Below are 13,104 nucleotides of genomic sequence, written 5' to 3' on the forward strand. Positions count from 1 at the left end.
TCCACGTTGTACTTCACTGACTAGTAACATTACACTGCACATCTGACATGTGATAAAAAGTAGATGATTCAAAACATATGGCTGGCATCTATGGTGTCTGCCAAAGTACTGGTTGGAAATTGTACTCAGACAGACTGGAATCATGGCTATCTTGCTTTCTTTGATTCTACGATGGTATCTGGTACTTTTTCATATGAAAGCTCATGTTTTATTCACCTTGATGTCTCAAAAGGTTATTTACTATGCTCAGCAAAGGAACTATATTGAAATGGATACAGTATCAAAGGCTCTTGAAACCACAAAGCATGAATTACGGTAAACCATGGGGGATAACTGTAGCTCTATGGTAGAACATCTGCCTTGAATGCAGAGTTCCCAGGTTCAATCCCTGCCATCTCCAAGATTCATAAAGTTGCCTCTCTGAAACCCTGGAAATCCTCTGCCATTCAGGATAGATAGATACTGCTTCCTATATTCCTTTTAAATATTGAATGGGATAGTTGCAAAAATCCTTCCTTATGTTCATAAAATGAGTTTGCGTTGGGGTAAACAAAATTAAGGTGACTGCTGTTCCTTTGCTATCCAAAGCCATAGAAGCCCTCAGCCTTGTATACCTGAAGGAGCTTCTTTACCCCCATGGTTCAGCCTGGACACTGAGATGCAGCATCCAGGGCCTTCTGGCGGTTCCCTCACTGTGAGAAGTGAAGCTACAGGGAACCATGGAGAGAGCCTTCTTGGCAGTGGCACCCACCCTATGGAATGCCCTCCCATCAGATAGCAAGGAGATTAACAACTTTATCTGAAGGCAGATAACATCTGAAGGCAGCTTTTTATAGGGAAGCTTTTTAATGTGTAATGTTTTATTATGTTTTATATATGTTGGAAGCCTCCCAGAGTGGGTGGGGCAGCCCAGTCAGATGGGTGGGGTACAGATAATAAAATTAGGAGGGGGAGGAGGGGGGGAGGAGCTGGGCAGTGGTTATAATTATTTCCTTCCATCTGCATGCATAGGAGATATGGAAAACCTCACAGCAAACCTGCCCACCACCATATTCCTCTTAAGCATTTCCAAGGAATGGGTGCAGTTGGGTAGCATGCCTTCTCAAACAGAATGAGACAGGAACCATCTAATTATTATTTTTTTGTCAGTTAGTGAGGTGCATGAATCCTTTCCAGTGCCTTTTCCTTCAGTTATGTAATTTCTAGCAGACACTCTTATCAATAAGTGTCTCTGCAGAGTTGTCCAATTAGTCAAAGTTAGAATACTTCCAGAAGTCCCCAAACATAACTTCAAAATCTGCTTCACTTTAATCTATATTTGGTGAATTAGAGAAGGGTAGAATCCAGATAATACTGATATCAATGAAAATGTCACAACTGCATACAGTGATGCACCCTGATTCTGTACAGGACATGTTGATTTTAGAACAAAGTCAGAAGGTGGAGGACTATTAATGTCCACATCTAAAATCTATTTACTTTGATATTTTTCTGGCATAGACGGGGTTGCTATTATTATTATTTCATTTCTATATTGTTTTATATTTTACAGAAAAAAATATCAAAGTCATTACAACTTCCATTAAAGCATAAAATAGAACAATGTAGAATAAAGCATTACAGAAGAAAGTCAGATATAAAGTATGCATTCAAAGCAACATAATTAACAGGAGACTAGCATATTATCTTAAAGATTTCAAAATAAAACATTACAAAGGAGGTCAAGTGTAGAATGCACACAACACAGCAAAATTAACAAAAAAAATCTTAACCTTTCAAAAGAAAACATTAGTAAAGGAAGTTGGATATAAAATGCACATATAAATGCATAATTAGCAAGAGAATAATAATAATAATCTTAAGAAAAGGTTATACTGTATTATATAATTTGGTTAGAACTGATTCCCCATACCTGGCTCCCATCGCACACCAGTAATGTAAGGGACATCAGCATTGTGTGGATCACCTGGATCATTTCATACTAGCATATCGCTTCCATGTGGACTGCTGATACTAAGATGAAAATATCCACGTGATTAGGCCTACACATATGATGATTTAACATAAGGAATGGTATGCCCAATTGGGTTGTTTGTGTGTTGTGTAATCTACAAGGCTGTGGGGAGTATTGTATGGGAAGCAAGCCTCCCCATCTCATGAAACTGCATTTGAATGGACCTGAGTGAAGACTTCAGCCCCTAGTCTTCACTCAGGTCCATTCACTGGGCACTCATCAGCTTAGTTGGAGCTAGATTCCCCACCTCCCACTCTGTGTAGCATATGGTCCCGCCTGGAGGTGAAAGAGGAGGCCCTACCTAAGATCTTGCTATGGGACTATTTGGTTGCTGTATTCAGGGACAAGGATGAATTTGCCTGAAGACAAATTGGGCCTCTCTGAGGGTTTTGCCTGTTGTTGTTGTTGTTTAGTCGTTTAGTCGTGTCTGACTCTTCGTGACCCCATGGACCAGAGCACGCCAGGCACTTCTGTCTTCCACTGTCTCCCGCAGTTTGGTCAGACTCATGTTTGTAGCTTCGAGAACACTGTCCAACCATCTCGTCCTCTGTTGTCCCCTTCTCCTTGTGCCATCCGTCTTTCCCAACATCAGGGTCTTTTCCAGGGAGTCTTCTCTTCTCATGAGGTGGCCAAAGTATTGGAGCCTCAGCTTCACGATCTGTCCTTCCAGTGAGCACTTGGGGCTGATTTCCTTAAGAATGGATGCGTTTGATCTTCTTGCAGTCCATGGGACTCTCAAGAGTCTCCTCCAGCGCCATAATTCAAAAGCATCAATTCTTCGGCGATTAGCCTTCTTTATGGTCCAGCTCTCACTTCCATACATCACTACTGGGAAAACCATGGCTTTAACGATACGGACCTTTGTTGGCAAGGTGATGTCTCTGCTTTTTAATATGTTGTCTAGGTTTGACATTGCCTTTCTCCCAAGGAGCAGGCATCTTTTAATTTCGTGACTGCTGTCACCATCTGCAGTGATCATGGAGCCCAAGAAAGTTTGAGGTGGGGTTTTGCCTACCTCATAGCAATTGTCACAACTTGTTGGCATTGGGTTAGATCCTTAGTCTAGGTGGAAGGGGGGGAGTTGGGAGCCCACCCACACCTGCTTCTGGGAATTGGAGGTACCCCGTTAAAGTTTCCCAGAATGGTGGTGTTGGAGGGAGTGCTCCTATTTGATGTACATCATAGGAAGATCCTTAACCCAGGATCAACCCTGCAAAATAAGCAACCAGAAGTCAGGCTGGATGATTTAGGATATATAATCAATGCCTACAGTGAGGGGGGGGAGTATTTGATCCCCTGCTAAATTTGCCCATTTGCCCTCTGACGAAGAAATGACCAGTCCAGAAATTTAGCAGGGGAACAAATATTTTCCTCCCCTCACTGTATGTCAAAGGCTGCTTATATCTCTAACCAGTAAATTTGTGGCCTATTTGAGCTGAAGATGTTTGCCCTCCTCCACCTCCTCCTGGCACCGCCACTGGCAGGAGGCTGCTTTGACCCTCCTTCCCCTCCACAGCAAGAGAAGAAGCATTCAGCTCCGTGCTTTGCCTCAACACTTTTTGGACATTGGGGGAGGTGGCCCCCACCCCCAAAATATTCAGGGGGCCAAAAGGGCTCGGATAAGAGCCTGATGGATCAGGCCAAAGGCCCATCTAGTCCAACATCCAGTTCTCATAGAGGCCAGTCAGACTTCTATGGGAAACCCCCAAGCACAACAGCTGTGTCCCCACGAGATTACAAGGGGTCAAACAAATTGGATGTACCGTGCCATATTAGAAGCAAAAAACTTGTTTTGATGAATTGGAAGAGCCGCAAAAAGATTCCATTGAGCACATGGATTGATGATATGGACAGACTAGCTTCATACAAACAAATTGCACATTGACGCAAATTAAGAATGGATAAATATGAAGAAATCTGGAAGGAATATTTAAGCGATAAGGCGGACAGTGGAGGGAAATAGGGGGAAGAGAGGTGGGGAAATATTGTTATAGGTATATCAGTACTCAAATCTGAAATGTTAAATTGTGTTATTATTGTGGTTTTTCTTGTGCTTTTTGTGGTTGTTGTTTGTATTGAAAAAATGATTTAAAATATTAAAAAACAAAACAGCAACTGGAATTCAGAGGTATATTGACTGAAAGTGGAGGTAAAACAAAGCCATTGTGCCTAGTCGCTATGGATAGCGCCTCATTGCCATTAATTTGTCTAATCCTCTTTGGAAGCCATCCAATTTGGTGGCCATCACTGCCTCCTGTCAGAGAGAGTTCCACAGTTTAACTACAGTGGTACCTCTGGTTATGTACTTAATTCGTTCTGGAGGTCCATTCTTAACCTGAAACTGTTCTTAACCTGAAGCACCACTTTAGCTAATGGGGCCTCCTGCTGCCACTGCGCCGCCGCCATCCGATTTCTGTTCTCATCCTGAAGCAAAGTTCTTAACCTGAGGTACTATTTCTGGGTTAGCAGAGTCTGTAACCTGAAGCGTATGTAACCTGAAGCGTATGTATCCCGAGGTGCCCCTGTAATCTGAAGAAGTGTGCATGCACACGAAAGCTTATACCCAGAACAAACTTAGGTGGTCTCTAAGGTGCTACTGGACAATTTTTTTAATTAATTTATTTATTTTGACACTTTAACTAAGTGCAGTATGAAGAAGTGCTTTCTTTTGTCTGTTCTAAGTCTTCCAACATTAACTTCATTGAATGTCCCTGAGTTCTAGTGTTATAAGAGGATAAAAAAATTTCTCTGCCCACTTCCTCCACACCATGCATAATTTTATACTTCTCTATCATGTCTCCTCTTATTTGCCTTTTCTCTGAACTAAAAAGCCCCAAATGTCATAACCTTTCCTCATTGGGAGTTGCTGTATCCCCTTAATCATTGCGGCTGCCCTTTTCTGAACCTTTCAGTGGGAACAGAGATCATATGGATTACTTCTGAACTCTTTCTGTGTGTGGCCTGTGAGGGATGGAGAATGATTCTTTTTGCAACCATCTAACTCCTGTTTCAGAGAACAATTTTTAAGTGACACATTGCCCAATCTGGGGACATTCTATAGATGGGAAGTAGGGCATGCCCTGAAAGAATCAATATATAGAGATGGACTTAAGTAGCTTATAGATTTGACCTCTTCTCCACAGCCACAAAATGGCATCTGTTACTGCCACTAGAATAGTCTTTGTCATAGATAGGTCATGGGTTTAACTGTTGAGTAGAGTTCAGAATACGGGTAAATTATACTCTTATGGCCCTTAGTGTTTTTAGCATTTAGGAAAGATGTTGGATATATGATATTAGTGTAAAGATTTTCTTGACCCAAAGGGAATGCCACACATTTCATGGCAGATAGAATGTTTACTGATGAGGTCATGCCACCTTCATTTTAATCATCAGTGAGTCTATGGTTTTGGCTAATGAGAGGATTAAAAAAGAAAAGAAAAAACCAATCTTTTACACAAGTTATGGTTTGAGCATTCATTACTCTTACAAATGATTCCAGTGCTGAGGGATAGCTTAATCAGTAGAGCATCTCAAGGTCGTGAGTTTGAGCCCCGTGTTGAGTGAAAGATTCCTGTATTAGACTAGATGATCTTCATGGTTTCTTCCAACTCTACAGTTCTATGATTTTGTGAAGTCCAGTCAATTTGTGCATCCTTGGATTGCTGACTTTTTTAAAAATTCCAGGCAACAGTCAATAAACGTGTTAGGCAAAATTGGCAAGCTACCTACCTACAACCAATCTAATTACAACAAAAACTAAACCTGAAGAATGGAATATCTAAGAGGTTTGTGTGTGTGTGTGTGTGTGTGTGTGTGTGTGTTTGTGGCAACCATCAGAAAATAGTCCCATTACATCTTTGTTATGGTTTTATTTTTTTTTAACTTTCAGTGGGATCAAATGGATATGTATGTGCTTTTTAATGCACATATATATTTGCTCTGGGTTCACTCCCTGACACCTCCAACTAAAGGATATAAAGTAGCAGGTGGAGAAAGATTTCCTCACAAGACCTTCAAGAATTAACTGGTACAATAAGCCTGCAATTTACGTGAGGGTTTTGTTCCACGGATTGTGCCTAAAGCTAAAACTGTGTATAGTCAAAACCCATTGGGTTCAATGGCAGGTGGGATTGCCAACATCATTTTTCTTGAAACCACACTTCCTTTCTATCCCATTTTTATTTTTATTTTATTTTTGCCACATGTGTAAAACTGAATGTTCACAAGTTAAATGTGCATAACCTGTGGGCTTTTTTTTTAGTGTACTAGATAGAGCATTGGCTTGACTTTTTTTAAGGCAGCATTTCATTTCAAACTGGTAACATTCTTGGAATAAGTAGAGAGATCAACTCTGTCCTTATATATCCCCATTGAACTAGCGCTGTGCCATAAATATTTAAAGGTTCATGCTCAATTATGAAATATATCTTTTTGAGAAATATATAATTTAATAAAACTGTCATATATAATTGTGGTAATGGAGCAACGCTCTGAAGAATATCTTAAGAAAATGATGATGCTAAATCACCTTTTTACAAAAATCTGCAAATGATGTATTTCAGTGGGAACTGAATCTAATGGAGTAATCGCTTACTCAAAAAATCTCACTCCAACAGAAGTTTGTCCCTTTTTAAGGTACCACAAGAGACTTAGCTGTTTTTGCAACATGGAAGATAAACATGGTTTTGAATCTGGAATGGACTTGTGGTTATTTTATTTCCTGTTTCCATTATTCATCCACTAATGTTTTCTGCTTGTGAAAAATAGTCCAGTTCATTTACAATGTAGTATTTTCACTGGACGGCCACTGTGGAAAAGAAGTCAAATACCTCACTTTCTTATTAAATGTATATCCTGCCTTTCCAGGTACTGGTCTTGAAGTTGATTAAGAAAAATAGAAGCAATATGCAAATAATTACACAAAGAGAGAAATTCCAAATTAAAACAAGTGATAGAGCAAAAACATGAGCAGATAGAAACAAAAGCAGAATCAAGGAGAGGCCAACTGAAACCTATATTCAAAAGCAATATTCACTCTGGTAGGACAAAGGCAAATTAATCAATCAAGTCTTCAGTGCTCCATAAAAAGCTAACAGAGAAAGTCCTATAGGGGTTTCCCTGGGAATGGAGTTCTGATTTTCAGTTCATTTATAGAGTTCTATTTTTACCTTAGTTAGCTGAGGGTGGTGCTTGTGTCATATCATTACATACAACAATACTTTGAATGACAAAACCTTGGCAACTCTTGAACAATTTGAAATAGTCAATATGACCACCAAATAAGTTTGGCAGCAGTACAACAAACAAAAAAAGTAGTTTGCCCAATATATTTCTGATATTATATTTCAGGTATGCTTAACAGATATATTCACATTTAAAAAAGCCAACCCCAAATGATCATTGTAGTATGTTGGTGACCAAATTTCAAGTCCTTGTGACTGTTGAATCTTTTCAAAGGAAGGAGGAAAGGGGGAAATATTGGTTGTAAGTCCTGGAAGACCTGTTCCCTGCCTTGCATATCTCTTACACCTGACCTGGGATGGCAGGGCCCTGACGAACTCCAGCTACAAAAGCTGAAGGAGCTGAACAGACTCTTGGGCCTGGGGTGTTGCCTAGTGGTTTTGTTGGCAGGCTTTGTTGCTGCTATTGATATTATTTTTTGTATCTTTATTTTTAGATCTTATTATGATTTGATGTGGAAATTGTTAGTTTAGTTGTATACATTTTGATGTGTTCTACTGAATGTTTATGACTATTTTTATCATATTGGTAATTATGTAATTTTTTTTAAATTATAAGCCACCTTGACATGGTTTTGACTATGGAAAGGCAGCTTACAAATAAAATGTCTGCCTGCCTGTATGAAATACATTGCAATGTGATGCCTACTTTAAAGCCTCAGATATTGGAATGAAAGTTGATGAGCATGGGCAACATTTCTAACTCTGAACCAGACACCAGACCCTTTTTCAAGGGGTTCAGGAAATGTGTTAAGCACACTGCAATGAGATCAGTCGTCTCCTTTGAGGAAAGGGATGCGAAAAGGATCTAAGAGTCTTAATAGACCACAAGCTTAACATTAGTCAGCTGTCTGTTGCAGTGAAAAGGAAAAAGAAAAAGAAAAATACTACATTGTGTTTACTATAGTCGATGATGGTTTGAAATTGCTTAACGTCATATTTTGCCAATGTTTCACATTTTTAAAAAATCCATTTTCCTCACCACCATGTCATGCTAAAATTTGTTTGATCATATTGAACTGCAACATAAAAACACTACATAAGAATTATAGTTATATTATATTTAGTGTGCTCTTTGTAGTTGTGTGTGCCAACAACTTAGTGTGTTCTTCATAGATGTGTGTGCCAGCTATGGAAATATACAGTTTCTGTTTGGTTTAACCTTCACTTTTGGAGGGCAGGACATAAAAGAGGCAACTCACAAGGATAAATGACAATATAGAGGAGACACATTTACTGAGAATATATCAATGTAGGAATCATATGGCATCATGAAACAACTATTCTAGTTTTTGATTAATCACAATGATTAATCACAATAGTCATGTTCATGTAAAAATAAAAATATGGATAGTGATGTCAAGAAGGCATGACTGAAATGAAAGAGAACATCAGAATACATTGGAAAGATCATTCTTCCAGATTTTGTGCTCAACTGATTTACTCATTTTTTTGGTATTTTCCTTCTCCCTTTTCCAAATTTTGTAATACATTTCTTCAACCTTAAAACTGCTTAAAAAAGAACATATATTGTGGGAAACAAAGTAAAAACAATGCAAGATAATAAAAAAACCTGTGCAAATTGATGTAAAAATGGGACAATCTGAATTTAAGACTGGTTAAACAAGAAATGGATATAAACCAAAATTGACAGATCCATCCATCCCCAAGCAGAGATATTTGGCATTGCAGAGCATGCTCTCGACAATTGAGCTATGGGCCTTCTGTGACTCCTGCTCTGTATTAGATTTTAGCAATTTGTAGACTTTATTTCAAAGATTCATTCATCATATAACTATCATTTCATTTTAAGCTTCATTTAAAATGGAGGGAAATACAAGGTGGTATCCAGTTTTGTGTGAGTGAAATTCCATTCCTTCCTCTGGGGCAGATTGGGGAGATATTTAGAGGGTTGGAAAGAAGAAGAAAGGAAATGTCCCATGGAATTTTTAGCTCACCCATAAAAGTCTCGCAATGAGAGGAATTCCTAGAAACAGTGGACATCCTAGTCTCTCACACTAGACTTCCTTTTTATGGGCAGGCCCAAGGTGGATGGTACTTCCTCAGGCTGTCCGGAGTTGTGTCCCATTCAGCTGCTCTCTCCACACCCAGTTTCAGGGGCATCAGGTTTGTTGTGTTTCCCAAGGGTCCAAAAGTTTGGAAGAGGCCCCCCCAGCTCTTTCTTCACCCTCTGCCCTTTCCCCCTTTTCCAGCTGTTCCATACTGGATACACTGTGAGACACTGTTCTCTTTGGACAGCATCTTCTCCCTGCTTCTACAGTGGTACCTCAGGTTAAGAGCTTAATTCGTTCTGGAGGTCCATTCCTTTTTTTTTTTTTAATAAATTTTTTATTAATTTCCAATTTTATAACATACACAAAAACAACATAAAAACAAACACAAAAAAAATCATAATTTCTTAACCTTATTTCCATAAACCTCTTTTCCCGGACTTCCCCATGCCTTCCCCTTTTTGCATCCTTTATTTTAAACAATTGTTCAGCAACCCTTCTTAGCCAATTAAATATAAATTCATTCTCCTTTTCAATTTCAGCCTAAACTAAACACAATTTACCGCTGCAATTCTACGTCTTCCTCTTCCTCAGCATTTTAGCACTCCTCAATTTTGTAGTAACTCTTAAGATATATTTTAAACTTCTTCCAATCCTCTTCCACAGTCTCTTTCTCTTGGTCGCGGATTCTGCCGGTCATTTCTGCCAGTCCCATAAAGTCGATCACTTTCGCCTGCCATTCCTCCAGCGTGGGTAGCTCTTGTGTCTTCCAATACTTTGCTAGGAGAATCCTTGCTGCCGTAGTAGCGTACAAAAAGAAATTCTTATCCTTCTTTGGCACCAGCTGGCCGACCATACCAAAGAGAAATGCCTCTGGTTTCTTGTGAAAAGTGCGCTTAAGCACTTTCTTAATCTCATTATAAATCATTTCCCAGAAGGCCTTAATCTTTGGGCAGGTCCACCAGAGGTGGAAGAAGGTACCTTCAGTCTCTTTACATTTCCAACATTTGTTATTGGGCAAATGATAAATCTTCGCAAGCTTGACTGGGGTCATGTACCACCTGTAAATCATTTTCATAATGTTTTCTCGTAGGGCATTACATGCCGTGAATTTAATACCTGTGGTCCATAACTGCTCCCAGTCAGCAAACATAATGTCATGACCTATGTCCTGTGCCCATTTAACCATAGCTGACTTCACTGTCTCATCTATTGTATTCCACTTCAACAGCAAGTTATACATTCTTGATAAATTCTTAGTATTGGGTTCTAACAGTTCTGTTTCTAATTTCGATTTCTCCACCTGGAAACCAATTTTCCTGTCTTGTTTGTAGGCCTCCATTATTTGAAAATAATGGAGCCAATCCCGTACCTTGGACTTTATTTTCTCATAACTTTGTAGTTTAAGTTCACCACCTTCTTGTTCTAAAATTTCAGAATATTTCGGCCAATCTGGAGGTCCATTCCTAACCTGAAACTGTTCTTAACCTGAAGCACCACTTTAGCTAATGGGGCCTCCTGCCGCGCTGCGCAATTTCTGTTCTCATCCTGAAGCAAAGTTCTTAACCCGAGGTACTATTTCTGGGTTAGCGGAGTCTGTAACCTGAAGCGTATGTAACCTGAAGCGTATGTAACCCGAGGCACCACTTTATTACTGAAAGTCAAAGGAAGCTAACAAATCAAGTGATAAGAACTGATGAGAGAATGGGTGTCATGCTTTGAGTTTTAGGAAACATCGTAAACACCGGATAGTTCCTGCATTGATAACAAGTGTTTTTGAACAGAGCTTGCATGGAAGTGGGCCGGGGAGTAGAAATGTTTAACCACTAATGAATTTCTCATCGTAAGCTATCATTCTGGTCCAAATGATCTTGCATGCAAATTGGAATCACATGTGATAAGTTGTTTTTTTAACCCTTTCCCCAATGTTTTATTTAGTTCATTATTAGTCTACACTTTTAATGTTGTGCACATTCTCTCTCTCTCTCTCTCTCTCTCTCTCTCTCTCTCTGTGTAAAATCTATTGACCTTTGCTTTGCAGAGCCAGAATGGGTGACTGATTAGTACTGATGATTAGCAGCTTTCAGCCTTTTGCAGGAGCACTGAAATACCTGCTTCCTCCTGGATTGCCCAGTATAGTGTTCAGTAATTTGTGCACACATTCAAGTGTTATCTCCAAAAAGTTATCAGGAATGTGCAAATACTCGGGGGGGGGGGGGGATTCAGTAGCAGTGGCATAGCGTGGGGGGTGCAGGGGGGGCCGGCCACACCGGGCGCAACTTCTGGGGTTAGGGCAAATCCACGGGTTAGGGGGTGCAAATCCACGGGTTAGGGGGCGCAAATCCACGGGTTAGGGGGCGCAAATTACTTGCCTTGCCCCGGGTGCTGATAACCCACGCTACGCCACTGTTCAGTAGTCTTATCAAAATCACTTTTTTACTTCCCTCAAATGTTTAATTTGACCAGGGTTCTTCGAATTTACCTTAAAATTTGGTAGCAACTAGAAGAAATTTGTTACTTACATTAGTTAAAGGTACAGGTGGCTGCCAATGCAAGGTGTGACTTCTGAAAGCAATACAAGATGAAAGGGAGCCACAAACCAAACACCAGCAAAGATCCCATGTATAATTTCTCCCCATCCTTATCTTCAGAGACAGATGCCTAATTTGCCATTGCATCCATGACAGGGATTTGAAAGTAATAAGCAACAGGTCTCTCTGCATGTGTTTTTCTAGCTCTAACATGCCTTAGGTTTGTTGGCAGAAACATAACAGAAACATATTTGTATTTTATACTAGATAGTTACTAGTTGATTAGGTTGCAGATAAATCTAAAGGATGAAACTGCTGCAGCATTCAAAGTGACTGAAGCAAAGGAAGGGTGAAGGCGACAACCAAGATGAATCTTCATGCTGCCGATTTCAGTAGGAGACCCACATTCATTCTAAATTGGAGGAGGATAAATAGGGATAAATGTAATGATGGCCTTTTGTTCTGAGGATCCTGTCGTGGAGCACTTGAAAGCCTCAGCAAATAATGAGAGAGGCAGGAAGAACAGCAGCAAGTGCAGGAGGGAAACAGTGAGGCAGAGAGCAAGAGAACACCTAGAGGGAATATCTGTCTTTATAATCATCCCAGAGACAAAAGGAAAAGCTCAGAAGCCAGCAGAACTTGCTGTGAGCAATAATCTGAATATAAAAGTGCAAAGGGCTACAGTAGATCATGTGCTCCAGCAGCAACACTTCCCTCTCCCTGAAAACCTCTTCAGCATTTATCCTGCATTATAAAGCTTTGATTTACTTCCAAGCTCCGAGCTCTTGATCTCCTGTTTCGATTCCCTCCCTCCCTCCTCTCCTCTCTCTCTTGTTCTGTCTCCCTTTAAAAAATATTTTGTAGTGTTGTCACAGTGTTCTCGCCTCTCTGCTCCCCCTGCCCAATCTGTTTGTTTCTAGGAAGCTCACATCTTGCTAAGTCACTGCTATTAATCACACTTTAGAAAAATAATAATAATCCGGAACAAGTCAGTCATTGCCTATGAGCTCAGGAAATACAGGCAGTGTCATGAAGGAACTTTGAACAAGAAAGCCAGCAAGCTCGGTTGCTTTGGGGGCTGCTTGTGAATTTCCAATTCAAAGGTTAGCAGCATTAACTCTACTTAACTGTACGTAATGGCACAAAGTGCCATCTATTTACAATGCCTCCTTCATTCTTCAGAGACCACGCACAGTACAGTGGTACCTCGGGTTAAGTACTTAATTCATTCTGGAGGTCCATACTTAACCTGAAACTGTTCTTAACCTGAAGCACCACTTTAGCTAATGGGGCCTCCTGCTGCT

General features: G+C 40.0%; 1 long non-coding RNA gene across 1 annotated transcript; it reads left to right on the forward strand.

The window, feature by feature from the left end:
* Positions 1-2,183: 2,183 nt before the first annotated feature.
* Positions 2,184-12,574, forward strand: LOC307215302. Its single transcript, XR_013838444.1, has 2 exons — positions 2,184-2,296; positions 12,068-12,574. It is a non-coding gene; the product is annotated as an uncharacterized lncRNA (long non-coding RNA).
* The last annotated feature ends 530 nt before the right edge of the window (positions 12,575-13,104 follow it).

The sequence above is a fragment of the Podarcis cretensis genome (genome assembly GCF_951804945.1).
Source record: "Podarcis cretensis genome assembly, chromosome: 4".
In the NCBI taxonomy this organism is placed as follows: domain Eukaryota; kingdom Metazoa; phylum Chordata; class Lepidosauria; order Squamata; family Lacertidae; genus Podarcis; species Podarcis cretensis.